The 18,723-nt window shown below is 41.4% G+C and overlaps 1 protein-coding gene across 11 annotated transcripts in view; it reads right to left on the bottom strand.

The window, feature by feature from the left end:
* Nucleotides 1-18,723, bottom strand: part of ncam1a (neural cell adhesion molecule 1a) — a 257,551-nt gene that overhangs the window by 101,655 nt on the left and 137,173 nt on the right. The window lies entirely within an intron of this gene.

The following is an 18,723-nucleotide window of genomic DNA, read 5'->3' on the forward strand; positions in this document are numbered from 1 at the left end:
CTGACTTATATAAAGGGATGGCTCATCATATGATTTATTTCCACCGCACTGCTGGGTATCACTGGTAAATACGTTATAAACGTCATAAAGGGAAGAAGATAAGCACCGTACAAGTATAACTGCCATTCTAACAGACTTCATTAATTACCGGTACTCACCCAAAGACTGATTTAATTTCTGAATGATTTCCATTCTGAACACCCCTGATGAGAGCTGGGGTGTCTTTAAGATTAAAACTGTCAGTCCAGCTGTCTCCTGAACTAAAGCTTCCTTACAAACTGAGGACGGGGTTGTGCTGCTGACGGTGTCGTCCTGTGCTGCTGCAGTCCAGTATCCTGGGGAATTACACTGGACGATTAAGCAGATCATGGTTTACATATGGCAAAAGCGTTAAGTGTTAAGTTAGGAAATTGTACGTCTTTTATGCAGAAAGTAAAGATTTGGAGGCACACGATTTCTTTCCCCAGAAATCAAAAGGTTCACAGTTTTCATACGGCTAAAATGTGAGAATGCTAAATCCTGATCTTCTCCGGTGGACATAAAACGTTGGTGTATCTACATCTTAAATAATGTACGGGCAAAAACACATACCTGCATGCACGGGCACAGTCTAAAACCAACATCTTAGAACGCAGAAAGTGAAGCCCTGAAGCAACATTTTAAATAGGAGTGCCCTCCTTTGCCCCTGAAGCCAACTGTTCTCCTGCCGCCTGCCTCATCTCCTCAATCTGCTGTTTGCAGCCTAGAGTGCCAGCCCTGGCTGTCTCCCCTGACCAGTGTTATCAACAAAGCAGCGAGCAACACACTATCTGGCTGCTCATCCTCATGGGAAGATTCTGATAAATGTAACAGTTAGTATGCAGCACATCCTCAGGGGGAAAACTAGACTTTTTGAAAATCATCAAACTATCTTTAATTACCATATTCTCTGGGATTCTCAGCAACACACCAGAGCAGAGCTGTTTGAACGTAGCACATGGTGGTGAAAAGAAAATATATATATTCTTGCATGTTGATACTGTAGTACCGAAAAAAAAAAAAATGTACACGGATGTAAAATTCCATGACTATTTAATACTCTTTCATCAGTGAGCCAGAGCACTTCCATGGCCTATAACTATTCCTTCTTCCTGGTTTGTTAATGTTGTTTTTCGGCTCAGATCATTTCTAAAGGGGTAAACAGTTTGGCTTCCACTCCAGCTGGCCTGAAAATCACCATCTACTGCACTGGATGCGAGAAACAACCACTGTCATCATATATCCTCTGAAGTCACGGTGTAAAACTTGGACAAACAAACTGAATATACAGTACATATATATTCTACATTTTGTCAACACGTCTTGTAAGCCGTATTTTAAAGCGCTTCAGAGGGAGAGGTATTAGAGGAGCCCAAAAACTGTCTGTCACTTGTAATTTAATGATAATACTGAAAACATCTAGAGAGGCGAAAGCTCTGCTTACCGCGAGCAGCAGGACGAGAGCGTGGAGCTTTTTGTGAAAAATTCATTTTGTTTGTCTTCCGACAAGAGCGGACTCATAGCGACTGAAGCACGACGCAACTTTTTCTATGGTTCCACAATAAGGTGCACTCAGAGCACCTGGTAGAGGTTAAGGAAAGATCAAGAGCTCCTATTAAACAGAGATCCTGCCGTATCACCCTTATGTCGACACTGTGTGTTTACACTGAACAGAACAAAGCCGGTATAAACGCTGCCCCCCCCCGCGTGTGTGATTTGAGTCAGCACGCCGGCCGTCCAGAAATCAAGAGGTGTGACGTGTAACACCAAAGAGCTTCAGCGTCGGTCTCTCTCCCTTTCACACAAACATCGATCCGACTCTACCTCCACTTTCAGCTTTAGGGAGGAACAACAACAGCCCCCCCCACCCCTCCCCATTTTGTGTTTGTAGCTATTGTACAGAACCGTGAGGTGTAGTAATGGTGCATCTCAACCTTGAACAGGTTGTGTGAAAGGGGACTACAGTCTCCATTAATAATAATAAGTTGACTCTGGCTTGAAGCACGAGAAGAGATGTGTTTAAAAGTTCAACCGAGACCACGTCGTTCCTTCACCTTCTCCAAAGTGAAAAGTATTCAGTTCTAAAGGTAACTGATTTAATAGGCAATCATAGAAAAAGCATTTAAAAGCTAGTGGGAATGTATTTTTCTTGTTAATACTCTGTAAAGCAAGCTCGTCTGAGGTCCCAAGGTTCAATTTAATTGGATATCAACTGGGAATCATTTGCTCCAATCCAATCCAATCCAATCAAGGATCATCCACAAGCTATGGTAAATAGGACTCAGTCTTGCACACTCATTTAGCAAAATCATTATTATTAGTACTGGCTTTGCTATAAAACAAAGGAAATGGGAAAAAAAAAAAAAAAAAAGCTATTTAAATCTTGGAATCTAAGCAATGTGTGCAGTGCATATTGGATTAACTGATCCAATGCATTTAGAGTGGTGTGAGTTTGATTTTGGTTTCTCTTTGTCTTGCCACAAACCACATGACTGCTATGGGAGGATGACTAAGATTCCAGGGATAAAACAGAAGGGACTTGAGACGGAAAATAAAACATTTCGTGCCCTTGATTCAAGCTCATTGGTTTGATTTTATTAACCGAAAAACAAAAAGACGGATGTCAAGCAAACTCTTCAACATGGGGTAAAGGTAAGGAAACGACAGCGGGAAGAAGGGTGCAGAGGACGGGCTGATATCAGCCGACAAAACACACAGTGAGATGTGACTCAAAGGAGCCTCTCCGGTGCCGAAAAAGCTTTCTGCAGCGAGGGAAGAGTGAACACTTTGATGACTTCAATTTTTGCGCTGCTTGCAAAAGATGTCATGTGAAGAAAAACAGACAGAAACAAAAGAAACGCTGTTGTTTGGAACTTCCCAAATGCTTCCAATTTCTCTTCCTGTGTGCTGCATATCTGTGGTCGGCTGTGGGTGGCGTGTTTCAGAACAGGGTGTGTGTGTGTTTCTGTATTTTTTGGGGTTGTTTGTATCCTGTGTGTATGTTTATGCACGTGTTTGTACACACACACACACAGTGTATGTGTGTTCAGTTGAAGGATTTATACGTTGGCGGGCTGCTTCGCCTGTGGCAGTGGTGACCATTGCGTGGCCCTCAGCTTTGTCATGGTAAATAGAGACCTTTGCTCGTGTGCTTTACCCAGAGTATCTATTGTTTTCCTCTGGCCACAGAAACAAAGGGACGCTCCCATGGGTGCAGATGTACATAGTAAAAGCAGCCAAGATTTGAAAGGGGGGGGGGGGTCTACATAAGCACAACCTGGAGCTCAATTTAGCCAGACAGCATTTCATCCACATGTTGTGTCCCTGCCTTTGTTCTGTTTTGTAGACTGCTACCCAGTAACAGCAATTTCCCATAAACCAACACTACCATACATTTGTACACGGTGGCAGAGACTCTGAATAGGTGTAAATAGGTGTAGTGTTAAAAAAATAAATAAAAAAAATGTCTCTTTCAGATTCTTATTGTTACCAGAGCAGAGAAACTTTTGCAAAAGCATTTAAACCACAAAACAACACTTTACCCTGAAAGTAAGACTAATGGATTCTTTTTACATAAGTTAACCGCTGTGACAGACTGGGTGACCCACAACTACTGCTACAACAAAGGAGCAGAGAGGCCGTCTGCAACACAGTGAGTCACAGAAGACCGGGGGGAGGTACAGTATTTGTATCAGCAAGTGTACACCCTGTGCCTATAAAAATCCAAAGAGGTGACTGGGTCATCTGACAAGCTGTTTTAGAGCAAAGCAACGCAACAACAAACAGAGGATCGGTCAGGTTCAGGCAACTACAACACTGCGTGAAGATTAAGCAGAGACTGTGGTTACTACCTCATGTCTGACCGTCCATCCCAGTATGCTCCATAAAAACATTTTTGCTGTGTTATAACAACTCGGTTTCCACCTTTCTCCCCGTTTGAAATACTTTGAAATACAGCTTTTAAAACAACAAGGACAAAAAGTCGAAAGTCTATCTGCTGATGACAAGCATATGACATGATTAAAAGCTCCAGAACAGCTACTAAATGGACCTTGACGTGCGATTGTCGGCTCAAATGTTTCCACGGTTAAGGAATTACCTTTGAAACTCAACCACTGTTGTTGCTGTAGTTCTGAGAAAAAGCAACAAAAAAAAACATATTTTAAACAGTAAGCTTCCCACAGGACGAACCCCCTGTCAGTTTGGACACCGCTGGAAGGTCAAAGAAGGGGATGATTGATATAGACAAGCTATCAGCATCTCAGTAATGTGCATGTGTGTGGTTGTGTTGTTTTGTTTTACGGAGGAGATTGTCTACTCAAATGGAACATTCCTGCCCAAAGCCCAGGTTTTTCTCGCCGTCTATCAGGGAGCACAGAGGTCCACTATCTTCTTTACTGATAACGGCATATTCCATCCTGGAGCTTAAGTCTGATGTCGTGTTTATGGAGAATAATCTGGCCGTATCTGTCACCCTGTGAGCAGACCAGTGCACAAGTTCCTAAGTCACACACTTTTTCTATCCAGTGAAGAACCGAGTGCTTGTTGCTTTCCTCAGTTTCAGGTTTTTAGGTTCGGTTTCAAGCAGCTCCCTTTCCTCTGAGGGCAGCTAAATTTACCCCAGTTCTCTGCTTATGTGGAGCGCGCCCCAATTCCCAAAGCCATTTATTTTGACTGCGACCGCTGTCAGGAATTAATCTGAGTTATAGTGGTTTCTATGGCAACCCGGTACACCAATTATGTATGTTTGCATTTGAAACAAAAGGGAAATGAATTTTTGCGCCCTTAAATCGGTTGCTCCCTCCAGACATGAACATGCCCGACCACATGCACCCACTTCTGACAAGGTTTACATTTCAAAGAGACAGGATGAGAAGAAACTTAAAACCGTCAAAACTCACTTTGATAGACTGAAGCAGTTTGGTTTGTTATTTAGGAGGTTGACTTCTTTGTTGTGTGGTTTTCTTTGGTCTTGTCCCCAAAAAACCTATGTGCCTGGGCCAAAGTTTTCCCTTTGATGGGCATAAAAATAAAAAAACAAACAAACAAAAAAAAAGAAAAAATACCTGGCTGCTGTTCATTTGCTTTAAGCTATTCTGGCCTGTGATAGCTGGGAGAGAAATATTACGGTGATGGATACAGAATGCATAAACCATGGTCTCTCTGACTTGTGGCTCCTCTGATAATAAAGCTAATCCATTAAAGGGGTCATAAATTCTCATAAACTGGGAATGAAACGTTAGTGCTAATATGTGGTGCGTGCAATAGCAGCTACAACACCTCATGCATTTCTATGTGATTTTGAAATGGAGGGATGGAATTTCCAAAGCGATGGGAGGGAGGGGGGAGGAGGAACGCTAACACCCTAAACACAAGAGTTATTCCAGACTGAGTCAACAGTACAACACACATTATTTTTTTATCCAAGTCAGCTCATTTTACCAGGAAATGAATTCCATTCTGAATATGTTCGTCCGTCCCATTCCCTCTCCGATGCCACCGACTCACCAAAAATAAAAAAATAAATAAAAAGCCTTTAAATCATCCAAAATGGCAGCCGTGGCCCAGTCGATTGGGTAAAACACAAGACATTGAGACGTTGTTACGACAAGTCGGACAAGAAGCACGAGCAGTCAGAGAATCGGACAGGTTGTAAACGACAATATCAAGTTTGCCCATTTTATATGAAAGAGAAAATAAAGGTGAGCATTAAAATGAATAAACAAACTGATGTCAGCACGCTTCGCTGTTTACAGGCCGTTTATCAGTTTGACCTGCTGTTCTATGTGAGCGTTTATTCCTGTGTACTGGAGGATTATCATCAACATTTCGGCTGCGTTCACTTTCAGTTTACCTGCGAATGAAGACACTTAAGACTCGGTGGCTGACCCGTCGGCTTGTTCACAACCCGTTTGTAACGACGCTGCTGTGTTCCCGGATCACACAAATCTTCCTTGCATAATGAACAACGAGTACAACGTTAGAATGTGTAATAAGTAAGCTTAGCCTTTTAAGTGTAGGTGGTGACATTGTAATGAGATGAAAACTATATCAGGCTCAGAATATAGTTAGTTACTGCTGGAAGAAATCCAATATAGTTCCTCCTTAATTGCACATGTACAGTATTGTGGTCGACGTTTCTCTGTGGATTCCTATGAATTTTAAACATGACATGAGAAAGTAAATGCTGCAAAAGATGTTATTTTCTGAAGTATCATCCTTGTCTCTTTGGTACTCTTACAGTGCACCGAGGCTCTTTATCTTTACAGGCGGGAGGCATTCTTATATTCCAGACAGTTCCATTCCTTTGAGAACACCTGAATACACAACAATAAAAAGCACTTTATTATTATTCTTCATCTCCAGCAACTTGAAGTTGGTGTCATCTTTAAAAGAGCATGTCATTTCCTCTTGTGAACAGCCGAATGTACTGTTACTCTGCTGGGATTTAGCCAGGGCAACAGTGGAAACACTTTGATGAGATAAATGAATAAATATGTAAATCAAGTCGCTGAGGAATAGCATCAGTGGAAGGTCTATGTGGAGTATAGGAAAGGACAAATCTAAACTTGAGAAAGAGGAAACCCAAAATGTTGAATGTTCACTGAAGGTAACTGCGCCTCTGCGGCACGCTCACCGAAACCATACGGTGATAGAGAATATATCTCATGGAATATCTGGGTAATGAAGTCCCCGTTCACCTCTGTTTGAAACCATCTGCACAATGTGCTCCGAGATATATGCATTGTTCCCTCTTAAACTCTTAAGCAACAGGAAATGACTTATTTAACAAAGACACACCCTCCTGTGTCTTTTATATAATCCAATCCACCTACACATTCCAATTAGCCACGTTTATACCATATGTTATGCTTGATTGTTTCATAGGATTGTAGTCTGGGCAAATCACACCGGCACCAGAGTGCATGGATGAACATGAAAATACACTTAGTTTGAGTTAGGACATGTCACACTGTTATACCTCTGCCATAATGAGGAGAGTCTACATAATGTAGATTTGTTTTTGAATAACGTAGTGAGAGCCCTTTAGGGTATGTTGTTGTGGGATGCCAGAACATTGCATGACTGGTGTTACATCCAAATGACTGCACGCAGACGTGATGGATTCCTGATTACAATAATATTTTCTATCCCTCAACCCCTCTACTATCGGTCTATCTTGCACAATCAATCAGCTGTCCTTTAATGACTGTCGGGCTGAGACACATGAGACTGAGAGATAAAAAATGAGTTTTATATTTGACTTCATTAGCCCCATGAGACAAATTCATGACCAGCAGGCCACCGACGTTTTTACTACAGGTTTAATTCAAAAAACTTGATTTCCCTCAATGTTTTATAAACATATAGAGTCACAGAGATAAGGCAACGCCAGAAGGTACACAGGGAACTACAACAGAAAAATCTAGAGTAAAGCATAAGACTTATTACAGTAGCTGTAAAGAGTAGACGAGACGTCCATTAATCACAGCCTTGCATTTGATTTGTGCATGGGCTTTTTGTAATTTGTCAATTCAGCCTCACAGTGTGATTGAGAAGTATTTCAATGGCTTCCATCTCAAGATTTCACGTCTACGTAAGTCACGAGTAGTTTCACTAACTTTTACATGCATACAGTATGTCTAACATCCTGTGCAGAGTCAGGCTTATACAGGTTATTATATTAAAACTACAATGACTTCCATGTTTAGCCCTCTATGCAAAAGGTTCTGGGTTGTTGAAAAGCCGCTCTTTCCTTTCTTCGGCTTTTCAAACGATTTCATTACCAAAAAAGCACAGTAGGCTACATCTGCTCAAACTCTTAAATCGTGTGGCCTTAGCATTCACTCACATCAGCATTTATATTAGTGACATTCTGAAAGTCTGAAGTCATTTCAGCTGAATCACAGATTCTCTGGATGAGGCCAAGGTAATTTGTTTGGTGAATTTGTTGCTGTTGATTTGTAGACTTAATTTGAGAAAGCTTTGGCACAAATTCATGCCTTTGACCAATTACAGTTTTGACAACAATGACCTTTGAGAGAAAAGAAAAAAAACAAAAACTCCTCAGAGTCCAAAACGGAGAGAGCTATTATATTAGCTGCATGATTTTCTAATTATATCCCCGCTGCGCTGAATAAGAAGCAACACTAATAAAGATTTCTTCTCTGGTTTGCAATGAACAAAATCTAGCACCACCAGCGCTGGTCACTGCACGACCCACCAGTCCCTGTTACAAGACAAATCCTGAACGGCAGACTCAGGCCTGGTAGGTAACGTTAAAGAATGTGTAACGGGATATTACTTCCTTCACTGAGTAATGAGTGAAGTGAGTGATTTCAGGTATGGGGACTTCCACTGCTTTTTGTAAGAGGTTAGCTGCTAAAACCACCTACATATCCCACAGTCTTGAGGAAACATGAAGGGATCAGGGATTTTACGTGTTCAGATCAGAGGAGACTTTCAGAGGGGCTTCAGAAAGGAGTGTCCCAAAGGGACAGAAAGCTCTTACTGTTGCTTTAATTATTCTTATCACTTTTCATATTGGTGCCGCTTTTCTCCTACATGTATCAGACCTGCTGCGAAACCGGCAACTGTAAATGAGACACACTGAGGGAAATGCCTTAAAAACATGAAAGTACACTAAAACTATTCATCAGAAAATGGCTCCTGGAATGCACTAAACATCACAGACAGATATCCAATGGTGGGTGGGTGGAATTTTCCTTTTAGTTCATTTTACACCCACTCAAATTACTAAAAAGCTGCTCAGTGGATACCTGGTAAATAGATGCCAAATGGGTCTCCTCATGAGGCAGCTCTGGCCTTCAGACTCTGCCTTTTATGTAGCAAGTCAGGCAGTTAACCCTGTTGCCTTTGCGCACTGGCCTCTCCACTCTGATTTATTGCTCAAACCTACCCAGAATGCCAACAGAAACCACATTCCATGGGCATTGCGTGTTGTTGTTTTTTTTTTTTTTTTATAGCAATCATAAGTCCAACTTTTGTCTTAAATTCCACCTCAGCAGACACAAATGCTGTATGATGGTTTGGGTCAGTATTAGCACCAAGAGGAGAGAGACACAGACCACCTGCCATAAAATGATTTCTGTTCATTCATCATCCATTTTTTTCCCTTTCTTTTTTTTTTTTTTTACCTTAATGATTTCTTTATTACTGCCTTCATATTCCTACCTCTACTCTTTCAGGAGTGGTTGGTGGAGCTATTAAGGGTGAAGCTATTTTCTGAAAGCCATTAATACTGATGTAATTTAAACAAGACCCAAGGGTATCTTAATACAAAATGGGGTATCTTTTTGTTGCAGGGAACCAAATTTTACATTTTTATTTCTACTGGCATTGAATTAAAGTCAAAAAAACAAAATAGTATAAATGATAGTATGAAGTGAAGCCAAATTAGTGCTTCATATACATAATGAGTTTTCTGATAATATAAACAGTTGAAGAGCAGAAAATAAATTAATAAAGATATATAGACGACTAAGCTTTCATGGCATGAACATGTTGTTATCCTCCTGGCCTTGATCTGGGCACTGTCCATCTCTTTGGTATATTCATGGCCCTTTCTGCACGGGTGGGTGGAGAGGTCCACGCAGATAACACATCACAAGCTGAGGAGTTGATACTGAGAAAGGTGGTTCTGCGAAACTTGCACCAGTAAAAGACATTCAAGTACAAGTTGTTTTCAAAAGAGGCTCGTGGAGTGTGTAAGTGATAGGTAAAAGTCATCGTAGTATGATCAAATCTCAAAGCAATCTAACTAATTGGGCCGTCTCATATACATATGTAACACGACATATACTATTAAACTGCCACCTGAGCGCATTGTTCTACATTATATTCTCTATAATATCATTTCTAGGAGACAGGGTTAGGCTAGGGACAGAGCATTTTAGTGCATCCAGGTGGTGCACACAAAAAAAAAAGCACTCCCAGTTTCATTCCCTGGCTGAGGTTCATCCAGTTTATTTCTCCAGTGAATGTGACTGCCAGTGTTTACAGGTGGGAAGCTGGTGAGGGACTGCGCCCTCGTTGCTCTGTTCTGCAAAATTCAGAAAAAAATCCCCCTGTACCGATAATACGATTACATAATTTCAAATGTTTCCCTTGCAGGGGGATGCACACTCCTGTTTATGCAGTGTGTCTACTGTCTGTTTCTATCCACCCATGTACTCTGCAAAAGCTTTCATAATGAATTACAGCAGCAGTTAAAACTGGAGCCTTACTTTCCTTATCGCTGCTTCCTATCTGCTGGTGGGCCATCTAATCTCTCTGCCTCTTTGAGAGCATCCCAGCTGTAAATCCACTGGTGGGGAGCAGATATCATCTCGCATCAAGAAGAATCCACCTCATTTATCTCACTGGGGGAGACAACGTGCTTCGCTCATGTCTGCTCCTCTGCTGTTTTCAGACACGTCACATATATGCACTGCTTTATTTTGATTGTGCAGCCTGAGGAAATGAATACAAAATATGCAAAAAACAATACGTCACTGGTTCAGATGTTATGTTTTGTTTTGGACTGCACAGGGATATGTCATACCACCTGAATCTGTTGTGTTAACATGCTCATTTTTGGCAGCTGTGTCTATTCTGGGATTCTGTGTGACTTATTTAAAACAGATGGTGCACAGAAAGATCTTACTCATTTTGATAAATGATGACATTAACTGACAAGAGCCAAAAAAGAAAAGAATTACAAGAAAAAATTGTATGACTCTGCCATCTACTCAAGTTGCAGTTTACATCTATGTCTGTCCAGACTCATAAAACATTAGTAGTGGAGACTTTGAAAGAATTTCATAAAAAGGTATTAAGTGAATTCTTGGGTTAAGGCCAAAAATGAGTTTTGTGAGGTCACGGTGACCTTGAGTTTCAACCCCGTGACCAACAAATTCTAATCAGTTCGACACTGAGTCCAAGTGAATGTTTGTGCCAAATTTGAAGCAATTCCCTCTTGGCGCTCCTGCGATATCGCGATAACACCACAAGATAACGCCTCAAGGCACGGCCGTTCCTGACACGGAGGCATAAACAACCAAACACAGACATAATGAGAAGACACAGAATAATTCCTACAGCTCAATTATAACCGGGGTGGTATTTACCAGCTGCAGTGCAATCGTTACAAAATAAAGCCGGTATCCATAATGATGATGTCACCCTCGTTTAATTCCATGTATGCCTCGACAGCATTTTCAGGAAGGGGGATTGTCTCAGAACACCTCTTTCCAGACACACTGCCTGTTTGCTAAGGTGATTAACACCACATGTTCTTCAGGATAATCCCGGCAAGTAGTAATGTCATCACTGGTCACATGGCGGAGAGCAGTAACGGTTTGCAGAGACAAAAGAAAGCTTCACGCAGTTAACAGGTTAAATTCAACAGTGCGACATCCATAAACATTAAAGCTTAAGAGTCAGCCCACCACTCAGATATAGTTAGAGACAGCTTCCTATTGGACTACATTACATATGTCACATTACTTGCTTTTCTCACCATGAGTTAGTGTGTATATATATATATATATATATATATATATATATGTGTGTGTGTGTGTGTATGTGTGTGCACGAGCTAAGCGCTATAGGCTATTAACCTACTTCGAGTTGTAAAAATGGACACAAACTCTCAAGTGTTTTTTTCTCTTTTTTGTCTTTCCTCTCTTTGCACGTCTTTCTCTCACAAACACTCTCAGACACCCACACATGCAACCATACACACACATTACAGCCACCAGGCCCCATCATAGCCCAGTTTGCCACTGCCTGTACTGCAGTTGCTATGGAAACACCTGCATCTCTAGTAATCCTACGAATAGGATGCAATGAGGAGGGCTTCGGGGGAGGGGTGCGGGTGCGGGGGGCTTAACATGGTGGCAGGTGGAGACAGTAAACCGAAGCATGTCACTCAAAAGGACACTTGACTCTGATTTGCTCATGTTTTTTAAACATCTGGTCTTGAAGCTGCAATACTTAAAATTCAACGTCTCCACTCTGATTCCGCCTCCCATGTCTTGCATTATAGATGTATTTTGGCTGCATGTACTCTGTCGCTTGGCTCTTCTTATGTACTCGCGTTTGCTTTAGTTTAAAGCGGGTGTACGGGCTGGGAGTCCGTTGTATTGTCCTATGTTGGTGCAAAGAAAGTTGCTACAAAGACGTGAGACGCTGCAGTGTCATTACAATTTTATATTCTGTTTAATCTCTCACTGGGATGCTAAAGCTATCCAACCAGCTGCTTTCTTCTATATTATTTCTTGGTCACAACCAATAAACAAGTGAGATACAACATATTCATTAGGTTGCTGGTCGGCAGATTTTGCCACTGTTTGATGGAGCCAGACTAGCTGTTACCCCCGTTTCTAGTCTAAGACTGTTAAACTAGCATCGTTTAACAATACACACATTCCCGAATGTTGATCTTTGCCTTTAGATGGATCCACACCAATGTGAAGAAGCAAGTTGAAAAAGGTGCAGGAGTTTTAAACAGTTTGGAAACCAACTTCCAACATGTAATGACAATGAGCAACATCTTCTCCCCTCCTTTCAATGTGCCTGCAGAAATGGGCCGGGGATGGAAGAAAAGCCCGAACACTGAGATCTGTCAGCTGCATCCACAACCACAAGTAGATGTGACTAGACATTTGTATTCATCTCAAAGTGACAAAATCATCTCTGGCCCCTTGACTGAATAGCTGCTAACACCTATACAGTACACAGAATATCACTATGTTGATAAGAAACTCTGCTTCTGAATTTCAGTGTCGGACTGAATCAGTAGCCTGACATATGATAAGCCTATTCTTCGCAGCCATGTGATTTCAGTCCTTGCAGAATGAATGGACTATTCTATGAATATATATGACTGAGTATGAGTGGATTCTAGCTGTGCAGAAGGAGGAATTTCAATTTGAATTTTTTTCTTCTTCTTTTCTCGCAATTAACAGTACCATACAAGCTTTATACTGACAATGCAATCAGAAGTCCAGCGTGGATTAAAATGTGACAGCAGGATATAAAAAAGGACCCAGGGCTTAGATTATTATTATTATGTATGCAGCCCAATTACTTAGGGATGCTTTGTATAATTTTCTAATTTGCCTCCAGAGCCCTTTGCCTAAAATTCACCATAAATTATGGCCGCCTTTTTGAATTTTAAAAACCTTCTCTCAACCAATTTCATCTGAGGATGACCTGAAGTTTTTGACAAGTGCATGGATTGCAAGAGAGTTTATTTAAGTCAGGGGTCAACATGGAATTCTCTTATCATTATAATAATTTTTTTTTTAATTTGGAAATGGAAACCTGCTCACAGATTACAGATTACAGGTTACGGAGGTCTCATTTCAGTCTTCACTGACACTGTAAGGTCATTTGAAAAGCAGAACTGTAAAATTTAATAACATTAAAATCTGATTACATTTTGTTTTAATTTAATGTTGAAATGAGCCTTGTAAAACATCACATTCAAGATTTTCAAGGTAAAAGCAGATATAAATACATTCAACCATAAAACACAAGGGCAAACGCTGTGCTCCCGGGTAGGTGCCGTCAGGCCAAAACAATAACTACAGTGTTAAAAAAAGTTGTTCAAATCTCTTTCCTCTCACCTCTAAAATGGTTCAAATGACACCCAGAATCATTGGCTCAATACATAAACAGAGCTGTTTTCCAAGGGAGAACAGACTTGCAAATTAAAAGCATCGCGCTATAATTTACTGCCGTCATTTCGCCTCCATCTGCCTTTGGAACAGGTCAATGGGTTTGTCAAAGAAATGAAAAGTGGCTGCTGTAAATTCACTACTCCAGCTGTACTGTATCTCTGCTCGTCTCTTTCCTGCATTAAAGAATTGGGATTAAAATTTTAAATATGGGAATTAAAAGGGCCACGATGTGTAATTTCTTTCTTGAGTCTGGAGCAAGGGAACAGAACCACAGGTGTGAAAGTGACCTTAGAAGTGAGACTGAGCAAGAAAAGGTTTGTGAATCATGAGGGGGGAGAATGAAATAGTGGGGAGAAGAGTGAGAATAAGGATGGAAAGCCTGAGGAGCAGTAGAGAGAGAGAGGAGTAGAGGAAGATGGGACAGGATGTTAAAGACGAGGGAAGAACAGTGAGAAGGAAGAGAGGGAAGCGTGATGAGGATGAGATTGAAGTATAGGCACAGGATGTTCTTAATTGGGCCCTGCAGTTCGGCTTGCTCCGAGAGCACCGGTCAGGTGTCAGCTGGTCATGACAGCCACTTATCTCTTTCAGTTTTTTTCTCTCAGTGAAGCTCCCTAATTCTCATCACAGCTCGCATTCACCACTTGCTGCCATGACACCAATCAACGACCCTGCCGGGCATCTGCTGATGATCGGACAAATCACTCTAAGAGCCACAGGGGAAAGGAAGTTTATTTACGGAAACAGGTCTCTATGTTGCATCGCTCTGAACAACATGATAATGGCCATTCCGGACTTCATGTCAATTTTAAATGGGGGATTGTTATCGAATGCAACTCGCTGCTGTGCTGTGTCAACATGACGCAGTGTTCGAGCTGCTCCACAGAGCTGTTTTGAAGGAGAAATGGAAGGGAAAAACATCTGGGCCATATCCATCAGTGTACTAAAGAATAGCACTGGTATTTTTAGCTGCGACCAGCAGCATAAGTCACCCTGTCAGTCGGTCAGTCAGCGCCCCAAAAACTTTCAAAGAGCTTCACTGCTACAACGACAGTGAGAATAGCTCATCTAATGAAACCGAGGCGTGCTTTCATCACTAACTGCAAGCTTGTTGCACCACAAGCTCAAACAAAAGATTGCCTGAAACAAACTAATAAATTAGACTGAAGAAAAATCCTGGATGGAGCCTCGTGACATCGCCTTTTCTTTATTTGTTTAGGAGACATTTTCAGACGTGGATTCGGCTTCACTGTGCTATCTTTCAGTCAGTTAATGAAAGCAAAAAATCTTTATTTGGTCAAGCGACGAGAAGCCCGGGTGAAGCCTTTGTGGGATAAGCAAGCGGCGGCCACGACAGCTTACTGCTATCAACTGTGACATCTCTCAATCAAGCAAACATGATTGGCAACATCCTTGTGCTGATGCCTTAATACCTCCTTAACAGCACTACGATTTCAAACCACTGTCAGTTTCAAGGAGTTCTCAGTTGACTGTAGACTGTCTCCAGACAGAGGAAGGAATTTGTACATGGAATTGTATAAACTGTATTTTAAGGAGCTGTCATAAAGTAGCAGATGATCTGCAGCTTAGCATAAATAACATAAATATTGCATCAGAAAATATAGTCATATTCATTTTTTATTAAGACCACACAGTGGAGGTCACGATGCGGTGGGCTGCTGCAGAAAAACGCACAGTGGTCCACCTCCTACAGCAATGCGCCGGACAATCAAATATCAGTAAGTGCACATTGTCACTACAGTACTTTGTAACAGTCAGTTGTAAACACAGAAACTGCTTGAACTCTCGAGTTGTGTGCTTGTGACTTGTGTAATATAAACACAAAGTGCAGAAATGCAGGCCTGTTCAACTGTACATCACGGTCCGTGTGTATTGTGGGTTTGATATTTTTGCTGATTCGGCAGAAGAAAACGAAAGAAAACAACTGAGAGCAATAACCAGACTGTGTTTCTAACTTTGGAGATTCCAGTGCAACACAATGCAGCAGTGAGGCAACTTCAGAGTTCGATTTCAGAGGAATCATTCCCTCGATGCCTGATGCCTCGCGGTGGCTGTGCAGTTTGCGGTTTGAGGAGATTAACTTCCCCACAATTCTTTTCGGGACGTTTTTTTTTTCTTCCTTAATAAGTACTCCCTGTACTCCCCTTCTCCGGGGGTCTGTCCTGGGTTGGTGTTTAATCTAGAGTAAAGAACCAGCCTCTGACTGCAGACTGCTCCCTGCACTGATATCATGCCAGCGTAACCTAAAAGTGACATGAGTGACATTTTTATGATTGTGCGGAGGAATAATGCAGAGTCCTGTGCCAGCCTTGGTAATAGCAACCACATAGCCGGCCCTTCAGAAAATCAATACACAGCTCTGTCGAGAGAGGCGCTTAGATATTTCACTGGGCCAAAGGCCTTTCTTGTCCGTATTGCCAGTCCCCCGCAACCCCCCTCCCTTAAACAGCTTAAGGTGTTTTTATGTACATTTCCTTGAACTTGAGATATACGCTTTGAGTGGAAAAGAGTGATGAACACAAGGGAAAACAATGCCAGAAAAAAAACAAAGAGGAGATTAGACCCATGATTGCAGTGGCAGCCTCCTGGGAGATAAGGCACAAAGGAAAACCATATGCCTTTTTCTCCCGGTTTGTGTGGCTGGTTCCTATTCTTGCATCTGTCTAATTGAATCTTCATTGTTTCATAATAATGTCTGATTCAACAGGAGCGCAAATATAGCTGGAACTGGAAGGAACTACGGGGGTGAACTGTGTGGTTACTTCGTGTTGTTTCCAAGTGTTTACTCTCAGTCAAAGGGTAGGCTGCAGTATTTGGCAGAGGTAGTTAAGTGCTTCAGTTATTTTGTTTATGACTTCCTGTCGTCCTCCGCCACAAATTACACAGTTATGCCGGAGATGTGGTAGGTCGGCGGGAGGGATACAGTATGTTATGTTAAAAGCATATCATACTGATTTGAGCATTCACAGATGCTGCTCCCACTTCAGTATTTTAGTTTTGTCTGTTTTAGCATTCCCACTTCATTTCACATTCAGTTCCATTCAGAGCCAGAAACAAAAGGAGCAGGGATTTTTTTTGTCCTTCTCCATGATCTGTCACAGATGTAGAGCTCTATGTAGAATGAATAAAGAAAAGAGCAGCAGAGACTGTGACAAAGCACTGAATGTGTCCCAGGAGTCTTCTTCATGCTTTAGAGGATGGTTAATCATGTTCGCTGGGTCTGATGTGGCTGATGCTGTAACATACTCAGTGATTTTTTTATTTATTTTTTTTAATTGAATGGTGTTCCCATTAAATAAGTCGTTATCTTCAAAAAAGAGCTAATATCAAAAGCCTCAGATGACAGCCAGCATTCACACATGCACTTCATTTCACCAAAACAGCAGCATCAGAAGGATAATCAGTTCTGATAAATTAATCTCTGCAGTTTTTTAGCTTGAAAAATGCCAATGCAACGGCAACACAAGCAGAAGAGCAGCTTTGATTGTTTTCAAAGGCAGCAAGCCTGATGGCTGATTCCTAATGACTGTGGAGGAGCTTGGGGGTTAGGGAGATTAACTTCAAATCTTCCCAGAATTCATTTAAGAATATTTCACTTCTTAATAACAGGGGCGCCTCAAAACAAGTGCTTTTTCAGCTTTGTCCTGGGATTTCATGTTGAGTGTAGTAGCTACTAGTCTGAAGTAAAAAGCACATTGCCCAGGAGTCCCGGCTCTCTGGTGTCTTCCTTTAGAGGAAAGTTAATCTTGTTCCATCACATTTGATGCAACTCCACTTTAACAAATCCATGTGGATTTCTTAAACGCAATATAAAGACTTAAGTGAGCAGTTACTTCCAGAAAGCATCAGAACCGAGACTATATTATTCACATATCCTGTTAACAGCCTGTATAGCAGCATCAAAAGTGGTCATAGAGGACACGATTCTTACCTTTATGTAGACAGGGAGTGGTGATGCAACACAAAGATGGTTTAGAAAAGACCAGGCAGCAGCAATAAGAGAGCGGACATAGGGAGAGAAGAAAAAACAGAGGGAGACTGTAAATTTATCACAGAAAATATTTCATCTTTTAAGTAAATGCAAAGGTAAACTCAGTCTTCTGATGTGTTTACAGTTGTTTTCAGTGATGAAGGGTTTATGGTTTGAGGTGCAATTACAAACAAACCAACAAAGCTGTACATGGGACAGCATCAGCAACACACAAAGTGTATTCATTATAGAAAGGAAACCCAAAGGCATTTTCACAAAACCACAGTAGAGCGACGGTCCATTCTGGAGGCATCATGTTTTTTGGTTTTTTTTTAAGACTGTAAAAACAAAGAGACCGTCTTCAGTGGAGAGACGGTGAAGTGATGTTGCACAGGCATGGCGAGGGCTCAAAGCGTAGCCGGGAAATCTGAATCTCCCGACTCAAACACACTGGGCATCAGGATTTCTCATGTTCGGCTAATAAATTGGATGGACATGTGTCAGGTTGCAAAAAGAGAAGGTACGGCTACTCATTGTTCCAGAAGGAAGTTTCCAAAAAATCTACATCTTACTGTTGCTGTTTTTTAATAAAAATAAAATGAAAGTCCAAAAAGCAATGAGTGCCCTGAGGCACAACTTAATTAATGCCAGATTCTACTAGAACAATATCTGGGACCTCCCAGATCGGGACTGGCACTGATTTGACAGCACCTCCGTTGTCACGATTAAATTCTGTTAATAAATTTTGTGTTATATTTCCCATTGCAGTTACTACTAAATAGCTTGTTTGTTTATTTTGGATGCATTTTAAATGTGATTAGCAAAGAGAGAGAGAGAGAGAGAGAGAGAGAGAGAGACGTCAATCACTCAGCCTGAAGCATGTGGAGTGATGTTTGTGTGTAGGTGCCGTGCTGGTTTCTTAACCTGCTTGCTGATATTGATGTAAATAAACAATGCTGTTTGTGATGAGTTTTAACTAAAGCTAAGCATCGTTTTATATGCTCCAGGCATCAGAGTCGGACTGGC

Source organism: Seriola aureovittata, chromosome 15 (genome assembly GCF_021018895.1).
Source record: "Seriola aureovittata isolate HTS-2021-v1 ecotype China chromosome 15, ASM2101889v1, whole genome shotgun sequence".
Lineage (NCBI taxonomy): Eukaryota > Metazoa > Chordata > Actinopteri > Carangiformes > Carangidae > Seriola > Seriola aureovittata.